The following is a 9152-nucleotide window of genomic DNA, read 5'->3' on the forward strand; positions in this document are numbered from 1 at the left end:
GCCACTCCCGCTGTGTGCCGTGTGTGTGGTTACAGCCGCTCCCGCCGTGTGCCGTGTGTATGGTTACAGCCACTCCCGCCGTGTGCCGTGTGTATGGTTACAGCCACTCCCGCTGTGTGCCGTGTGTGTGGTTACAGCCGCTCCCGCCGTGTGCCGTGTGTATGGTTACAGCCACTCCCGCCGTGTGTCGTGTGTGTGGTTACAGCCACTCCCGTCGTGTGCCGTGTGTATGGTTGCAGCCACTCCCGCTGTGCGCCGTGTGTGTGGTTACAGCCACTCCCGCCGTGTGCCGTGTGTATGGTTACAGCCACTCCCGCCGTGTGCCGTGTGTGTGGTTACAGCCGCTCCCGCCGTGTGCCGTGTGCGTGGTTACAGCCGCTCCCGCCGTGTGCCGTGTGTATGGTTGCAGCCACTCCCGCCGTGTGCCGTGTGTGTGGTTACAGCCGCTCCCGCCGTGTGCCGTGTGTGGTTACAGCCGCTCCCGCCGTGTGCCATGTGTATGGTTACAGCCACTCCTGCCGTGTGCCGTGTGCGTGGTTACAGCCACTCCCGCTGTGTGCCGTGTGTGTGGTTACAGTCACTCCTGCCGTGTACAGCACGTTACCGGACTGTGCCGCGCTCGGCAGAGCTGCAGTTCTCGCTGGCCACCCAGACGAGTCAGCAGGTGGCCGAGGCCGAGGAGCGACACCGCCGCCAGGTGGCCGACCTGCAGCGCCACCTGCAGCGGCAGATCCGAGAGCGCCGAGCGGCTGGAGCGGGTGCGCGCCGAGCAGGCCGACACCATCGCGGGCCTGCAGCAGCAGGTCAGCCGCGGCTGGTGCTCCGGGGCGCGGCGGAACAGCAGCACAGTCAGAGCTGGTCTGGCGGGGTGCTGTGTGACAGCGGGTCTGGCACAGACACCGCGGCACTGTTTAGGAGCAGCGGGTCATGCAGACGCAGGGGTAAAACAGATTGATAACACAGATGGCCCCAGCCATTTGGTTTTGATGACTGTTTATGGACCCAGTATCTGCTGCGACATATGTGTTACCTAATGAGTTCAATTTGTACTGGGCAAATAGTGGTAAGCCTTTGCTTTGAATGGCTTACTGGGCACAGTGGCTGCATTGTCGGGTCGTGTTCATCGATTGTGTTTTTAATGAAATCATAAATTTTGGTTTTAACTTTTACACAATGCTCATGTCTGTTTACCAAGTATGGATAAAAGCATAACTAGAGATACTTCATCTCAGTTATTGAGATTATTAACTAAAGTGTAAGGTGCCAGTGATATATTGGTTAACGCGTCTGCGTTAACCACTGTGCGTCTGGGAAACCAGGGGTATGGGTTTCGATTCCCCGCGGTGCCCGCCTTTTCTGCCAGGGTGAGAGACAGGGGATGGCACATAGCCTCAGCAGCTGAGTTCGTCGTAAAGCCCCAATGACAACAAGTACTGTACGGCTGGCCAACTTCGCTATGCCTGTACACATGAATATCCCCGCTACAGAAAAAGCAAACCAGCTTTAATGTTTGCAAGGGAAAGCAGTTCGGGTCCCATTAATGTTAGGGATTGCAGCGTGTGGGCGAAGGAAATACTCGTATGACATTTCAGTCTCGTGGATCATAACCAACAGCTTGCATAACTGCTAAGAAGGAACGCTGTCGTTATTTATTGGGTTTGGGGCGCGCCAACTGCAGTGATTGTTTGCGCCAGAGAGAATGTAAGTGGCATGATCCCAGGTAGCCGAGATGAGATTCGAAGTTACCCATACTGTGATTGGTTTGCGATGTGGATCCCCCAATGCATTTAGTTTGGAATGCGTTTGTCAGCTCTTCCGACAAGAGAGATGCCGCAAATAAGTATGTAATTCATTTTGCGCATCATTGGGTGCTGTTATAGGTACTTAGCCGGCAATGTACAACAAAAATATTCTTTGACGTCATAGAACCTCTTAGTCGTGTTGTTGGGGCCCTTCTGTGACGGTAGAATCCTTCGCAGCGTATGTGCTCCTTTGTGGAGTTACAGCACCGTATGTTCCTGCCGTGGCCGTGCTGTGTCGTGGTGCGCCGGGTCGACCGCACCGGCTCACGCTTGACCTGGGCGGCGCGCCGTGTCGCCAGGTCAAGTGGACGCAGCTGCAGCTGAGCAACGAGACGGACGCGCGTCTGCAGACGGCGCGTCACCTGCGTGCCGAGCTGGCGGAGCGCGACGACGCCATCCGACACCTAACCGGCCAGCTGCACGAGGCGCACGCGCAAGGCGCCCGGCTGCGGCGGCAGGCGCGGCCGCGGCCCGCCGCTCCCGCTGCTCCCGCCGCTCCAGCCGCTCCAGCCGCTCCAGCCACTCCAGCCGCCGCCGCGCCGGCCGTCCCGGTGGCCGTGCGGATGCTAGAGTCGGCGGCGAGCGTGGAGCCGCGCTGCGGAGGCCGGCGGCGCTCCTCGGACGCGGTGTCGCTGCCGCCGATCTCGCTCAACCAGTCGGTGGGCGGCGGTCCGGGGCGCGCGCTGATCCGCCAGCAGCTGCGGCTGCGCGAGCCGGCGTCGGCCGCCGGCCTGGCCGTGGACCGGGCGACGCCGGCCGCCGCCCGGCCGTCACACTGCCACAGCGACTCATCCTACTGATCAGCCGCCGGACGCGCCGGCCGCCGCCTCGGTCACAGGTGCACCGGCTGCCGGATGTGAACCGCCGGTGTCGCGTGGCCAAATCAGATCTAAGCATGGCAGTGTCACCGTCCCACCGACCCGGGTCGGCAGACATCTGACTGTTAGACTTACCTCGCCCACGACGGAGCATTGCTCTGTGCTGCTGACCCTGATCATGAGCGATCTCACCGTGTGGTCGTCTTTGACCCTCAACCATCTCACTGTTCCATCGTACCTTGCTTATGTCCGAATGTGCACCGTCGCATCGTCCCTAGCCCGCAGCCATTTCACGGTCCCTTGAACCGTACCAACAGCGGCACCAAGTCCCTTCGACTGTCGCCCTGAGATCCGCACTGACCCGTTAGACACGATGTCTCTCTTTTACTCTCCAGTTGTACGCATACGTAACGGCAGGTTCCTGTTATACTCCGGTCTGTGGCTTGTATCGAGCGGGTTGCATTGACGGGCTGATCACGCGGCGTCACTGAAGCTCTGCATGCGACAGCCACCGCCGTGGTGGTCCCGTGGCACCACTGTGGTGTCGGGATGCCGAGATATCAGTCAAAGATCGCGTGATAATTCAGTTAGCGTGCGCCCCATCGCCACGGTCATGTCATGTATTCGTGTGGAGGCCTTACATATTTGATTGATCGGCTTTGACGTATTGAGTTCACGTAAGTTTACGTGCACGTACATTGCTCATTCGGTTGCCAGTGTGCCAGCAGTCTGGCATACTGCATTTGTCTAGTCATGGTGCGCGCAGTCCCCCTCTCCGGCCCGCCCGTTGTGGTCAGTCCTCATGTTCGTTGAAGTAGATTTGCGTGGCTGTTGTGTTAAACAATGCTGTGATTGGGGGCGAAGCTCTAGAAAGACGCATTTGGTTTAGTATAGAGTGATACTCGGCTTCTTCGCGGGACAGCTCCGTGCCTTTCAGTCTCGGCATGATCTCACGCGTCAGCATGGAGCCCGTGCATGGTCGCTTTGGTGGTGTGAATACTCGTGATGTCCGCAGCTGTCGCCCGCGCGCGCCGGCGGCGTGTTCGAACGGCGCCGTCCCCGCCTCGGGCGGCGCCGGAGTGGCCTTCGCGCCGGCCGGCGTGCGGCGGCGGTGTCATCAGCGGAGAGGGTGCGCCGCTCACTGTCCGGAGAGCGCGACGTGGGCCTTCGCTCGCCGCACGCATGGCGTCTCATCTCTGATCGTGCTCGTCGCCGCGCCCCCACTGAATTCCAGCCGCGCCGTTCGCGTGCCAGCGGCGTGAGGCGTGGCGTAATGTAATCCGTCCAGAGGCTGCTGTTCCTCCTGTGGTATGTTCCGTCCATTCGGGTGACAGTGGTGTCAACATGCCGTATGACGCTGGTTTGTGTAGGTGAGTGTAACTTTCCTCAAGCAGAGGAGCTCTGAAAGATACCGGGAAGCATTGGTCACAGTGGTTGCACCGGATTAGGCAATCATAAAAATGAGGCATAGACTGACTGCAAAAGTTACGAGCTTTTTGCAACCCACGCACGCGCTAAGATGTCCTATATCTGTAGGTACATTCGTTACCAGTGCCTGGATGGTGACGGCGCCGCAGTAGCTTAAGTTCGCTGCCGAGTCCCTGCTGGCGCGCCTTGTCGGTGTAGCTCCGAACAACGCACCGGCGGCGTTGGCTGCAGAGGCGTGAGGGATAGCCTGGTGTAGGTCTGTGAAGGTTCATCGGAGGGGCGTGCAGCTGCGGTCGTTGGCTTTTGTCCACCCGTCCGGCGGTCGGCCCCCCCGTCCCGCAGTCGGCCCCTCCGTCCCACGGTCCGCCCTCCGTCCCGCGGTCAGCCCCTCCGTCCCTAGGTCAGCCCCTCCGTCCCGCAGTCAGCTCCTCCGTCCCGCAGTCGGCCCCTCCGTCCCTAGGTCAGCCCCTCCGTCCCTAGGTCGGCCCCTCCGTCCCTAGGTCAGCCCCTCCGTCCCGCAGTCAGCCCCTCCGTCCCGCAGTCAGCTCCTCCGTCCCGCAGTCGGCCCCTCCGTCCCACGGTCCGCCCTCCGTCCCGCAGTCGGCCCCTCCGTCCCGCAGTCAGCCACTCCGTCCCGCAGTCGGCCCCTCCGTCCCGCAGTCGGCCCCTCCGTCCCTAGGTCAGCCCCTCCGTCCCGCAGTCAGCTCCTCCTTCCCGCAGTCAGCCCCTCCGTCCTGGAGTCGGCCCTTCCGCCCGCCGTTAGCCCCTCCGTTCCGCGGTCAGCCCTTCCGCCCGCCGTCAGCCCCTGTCAGTGCTGTGGTCAGCCCCCCCCCCCCCCCCCGTCCCGCGGTCAGCTTCTCCGCCGCACGGTCAGCCCCTCCGTCACGCGGTCAGCCCGTCCCTTCCGTCCCGCGCTCAGCCGCGCCGTCCTGTTGTCGACCTGCCCCGGCTGTGAGGGTGTGCCGCCCTCCCGTCCCGCCTGCGCCTGGCTGGTCCGGTGCCGGCAGCAGCCTGGGACGCCAGGGCTGCCTCTGACGGCCAGTCCCCGCCCTACTGCATTGTTTGCGTTGTGTCGACGGGGACGTTTTCCTCCTTGTGTTGTTTTTTCTTCATGAATGCGGTGTATTGTACGGCATTGTGCTGGCTCACCGTACGCATGCGTTTGTTCTCATGTCTGTTATAGAGTCAAGTGTGGGTTCGGCGATCATTTGGTCCAGTATCAATACAACTGAAACTCCTGCTGTAACTATGAATGACATGGCTGACGCACGCAGTATGACCCAGAATGCTGAGCTCGATTGTTCCGTTATTATGGCGCAAGGGCTGCGATCCCTTGAATGCTACCTGTAGGCTTCCTCCGCCGGGACTTTTTCATATCACCGCCTCCATAAATTATTTCTGTAGGCGCCCGTTTAGTTAGAAAACGTAGTTCAGGGGCGCAAGGTGACATCCGACGTCGGTGCTCCCTTAAACCCCAATCATCGTCATCGTCACGATGTACCAAAAGCACAGGTCCGAAATCCTAGAACAGCGTCGAGGGTGATGAAATGCTTCACGATGTTTCCGGAGTGGCGGAAAGTCATGTAGCTATGCAGGACCACTTTGTTGATGCCCATCGGTCTCGCCTCGATGTGAGTGAAGTGAACTTAACCCTCAGCGTCAACGCATGTTTACTCACACTTCTAGTGAAGGGATGCACACATTCCGTGCTCAGCATTCGCGCTGCACTTGTCTGTGCGCCCGCAAACCACGCCCCGTGGCATGACCAATTGCTGATCAGTCGTCAGATCAACGGCGAGTGGGGTGCTGGACGATTGGAAAAAAGGTACTGCGTGGGTCATGTAATATAATACTTTGACATTGGTGAAGGTCTAGTATGCGTACGTATTGGTTTTGGTGTTCTCGTAATCGTTTCAAAGCGTTACAGTCCTGCTATATCCGTAACAGAGGGGCGAACTCGTGCCGCGTTGCTTCCACACGGATCCGAAGTTGCGGGAGGCCCGAGGCGATGCTCATATTTACAACGTGATTTCAGCGCTCCTTTTGAATAGCTGCTGCATGCCACGTACAGAACAGCAAAAACAACACACCCACGACAACTAAACTCGTGCATGTGATACACTGAGAGCTGAGAGACGCCACAATGGACGTGACGGGCGGAAAAGAGCGCGCCTTGACGCGTGTGGTCTTGGAGACTGGCGCCGGTACTGGTGAGACCTCAGATGTCCCTATGAAGGGATCGGCACTGCACGACAACGCCGGCAGTTCTGTCGGGAGGAGACGCTTCCAAGCTGGCTGAGCGTTTCGTGCAGGCGGCCAATTGGTGCTTCGCCGACGCAGAGGGCGGCGTCCTATCGGTGTGAACGACTGTCTCACCAACAAAGGGAACAGCCAACTCATTGTCCTAAGCGCCACCTGACTGTCAGTTAACACATTTCGGCTATCGCGGCGAGCATTGTCCCTTTGTCTCCCTGCTCGTACGAAGAACCGTCTCCTTCCCCGGGTGACGAACTGTCGCCCCGCCCGAGTTGTTGGAGTAAATAGTCTCCCAACTCTTTGAGCGGTGTGCCCTCTTGGTACTGGCGAGGAATGTTCTGTCGCTGTGAAAATTCAGAACTGTGCCACAGTTAGAGTGAAAAACCGCGCCACAATCGGAATGAACGGCCCTCGCGCTGTTGTCCGGAAATGGCCGGCATCGTCACTGTCTGATTTGGCCTACAGCTTCTCTGCCTGGGGTGGCCAGCCTCGTTACTATCCGGTGTGGCTGTCCTCGCACTGTCCTGGTGTGGCTGTCCTCGTACTGTTCTGGTGTGTCCGGCCGTGACACTATCCGGTGTGGCCGTCCTCGTCACTGTTCTGGTGTGTCCGGCCGTGACACTATCCGGTGTGGCCGTCCTCGTCACTGTCTGGTGTGGCCGTCCGCGTCACTGTCTGGTGTGGCCGTCCTCGCCACTGCCTGGTGTGGCTGTCCGCGTCACTGCCTGGTGTGGCCGGCTACATCACTATCCAGTGTGGTCGTCCTCGCACTGTCCTGGTGTGGCCGTCCTCGTCACTGTCTGGGAGTGGTCGGCCGCGTCACTGTCTGGGCGTGGTCGGCCGCGTCACTGTCCGGTCTGGCCGGCGCGTTACTGTCCGTTATGGACGGCTGCGTCATTGTCCGGTATGGCCGCCGCGTCACTGTGCCGTGTGGCCGGTGCGTCACTGCCTGGTGTAGCCGGCGCGTCACTGTGCCGTGTGGCCGGCGCATCACTGCCTGGTGCAGCCGGCGCATCACTGCCTGGTGTAGCCGGCGCGTCACTGTGTTTCGTCACGCCGGACTGCCGCCAGCAGCCGGTGCTCAATCAGCTCCAGGCAGAAGGCGAAGCTGGCCGTGGCCAGGCCGGCCAGCAGCAGGTCGATCGGGCCGCGCAGGTGGCGCAGGCTGAGCGGCCGCAGGCTGGCCGCACCACCTTCGCCGCTGCCGGGCTGCCGCGCCGCGCCCAGGTGCTCGTTGACGGCGCGTTCCAGCAGGCCCGACTGATGCATGCAGACGAGGAAGCGGCTGATCGCCGACCGCCAGGGTGAGTTGTGCTGCAGCGGCCAGGCCAGCACGGTGGGGAAGAGGCCTGGCTCGGCGGCGCGCAGGTCGGGCAGCGCCGCCAGCGGCCGCACCAGCAGCGCGCGCTCCTCCATCAACGCCTGGCCAGCGCCCAGCGCCTGCAGCGCCGCCGGGAACGTCAAGTTCGGCACTAGCTGCGTGCGCAGCGCCAGCTGGTGCGCCAGGCCGCCCTGCCGCAGCTGCGCCGCATGCAGGGCGATATTGTTGGTCGACGTGACAATGCTGTAGCCGGCGCTAATGAAGCCCTCTGGCGTGGCGACGCCGACCAGCGGCGCCGGCCGCGCCAGGTGACTGAACAGCGTCGCGCCGTACGCCAAGACGACGACGTTGCAGGCGAGCAGCCAGACGGCGAGCGCGAGCCGCGGCAGCGTCCGTGCCGGCACCCATGGCAGCGACTGCGCCAGCTGCACGGACACGGCGGTGAGCACGCCGACCTGCCACGGTCGGCCGTCGCGCGCGGCCAGCCAGCCGGCGGCGGCGGCGAACAGCGCACCGCCGACGGCCAGCAGCGTCCACACCTGATGCTGGTACGGCTCCAGGAAGCGGCTCCACGGGACGCCGGCGGTCGCCCAGCGCGACACGTACACGTTGTCGTTGAAGAGGAAGCCGTGCGTGAAGTCGGCGGCGCGCGCCCGCTCTTCGGTTAGGCTGATGTCACCGGCGGCCATGTCAGCGCGGCCGTTGGCCACAGCGCCCACCAGGCCCCGCCACGTGCCGTTCACCAGGCCGCCCCACAGGCCCGGTTGCGGGTTGGGCAACAGGCGCGGCTGTGCGTGCCAGACGCCGGCGAACTTCCGCAGCAGGCTGGCCTCTAGGCCGGTCAGACTGTCCAGGGAGAGTTGGTCGGAGGCGGCGCCCGGCGCCCGGCTCAGGAACGGTGCCAGCAGCTCGAACACCACCGTCAGATTGTCCCCGCAGGGGCACCGGCTTCGGTCGGTTTGTAGGGGACTAGCGCCCCCCTCGGGTCCCAGCTCCGGTAACGGGTGGACAGCGCAAGCTGTTCCTCTCAGGGCGTAGCGACCCTGCCGGTACGTGAGCCCCTTCTCCTTGTCCCGCTTGCCTCCCTTCCCATTACCCATTTTCCCGCATCCGGCCCACTCACCACTCCTGATCCTCGTTTTATCGGGGTCGCCGTGCCCCCCTCGCCCTCGTCCCCGGGTTGATCGGATCCTGGTGGCTGAGGGGCGCGTCGTGCGGGTCAGTCACGGCGCGTCCCAACACTCCACTTTGGCCAGGATATCCGGGGGCGCGGGGGGCCCGTGGGGCCCCACACGGGTCTAGCGGCTTGTCGCTCGCGTCGCGGTTGGGTGCTCCTTGCGGGTTCCGCTTGGGGCGCCTGGCCGCGCGCAGCGGCTTAAGGGGTCAAGGGGCGGCGGCGCTGAACCACGGTCAGGACGGGGAGGGGTCTCCCCGGTTACACCTGGCCGTGTGGGAGGCGTCGTCCGCCCCGTATAGCACCGAGGTAGCCCTGGCGGCACCACCACCAACTGGTGAGTGGGCCGTCCC

This window comes from Pollicipes pollicipes, unplaced genomic scaffold (assembly GCF_011947565.3).
Source record: "Pollicipes pollicipes isolate AB1234 unplaced genomic scaffold, Ppol_2.1 Scaffold_7261;HRSCAF=8764_pilon_pilon_pilon, whole genome shotgun sequence".
In the NCBI taxonomy this organism is placed as follows: Eukaryota; Metazoa; Arthropoda; class Thecostraca; order Pollicipedomorpha; family Pollicipedidae; genus Pollicipes; species Pollicipes pollicipes.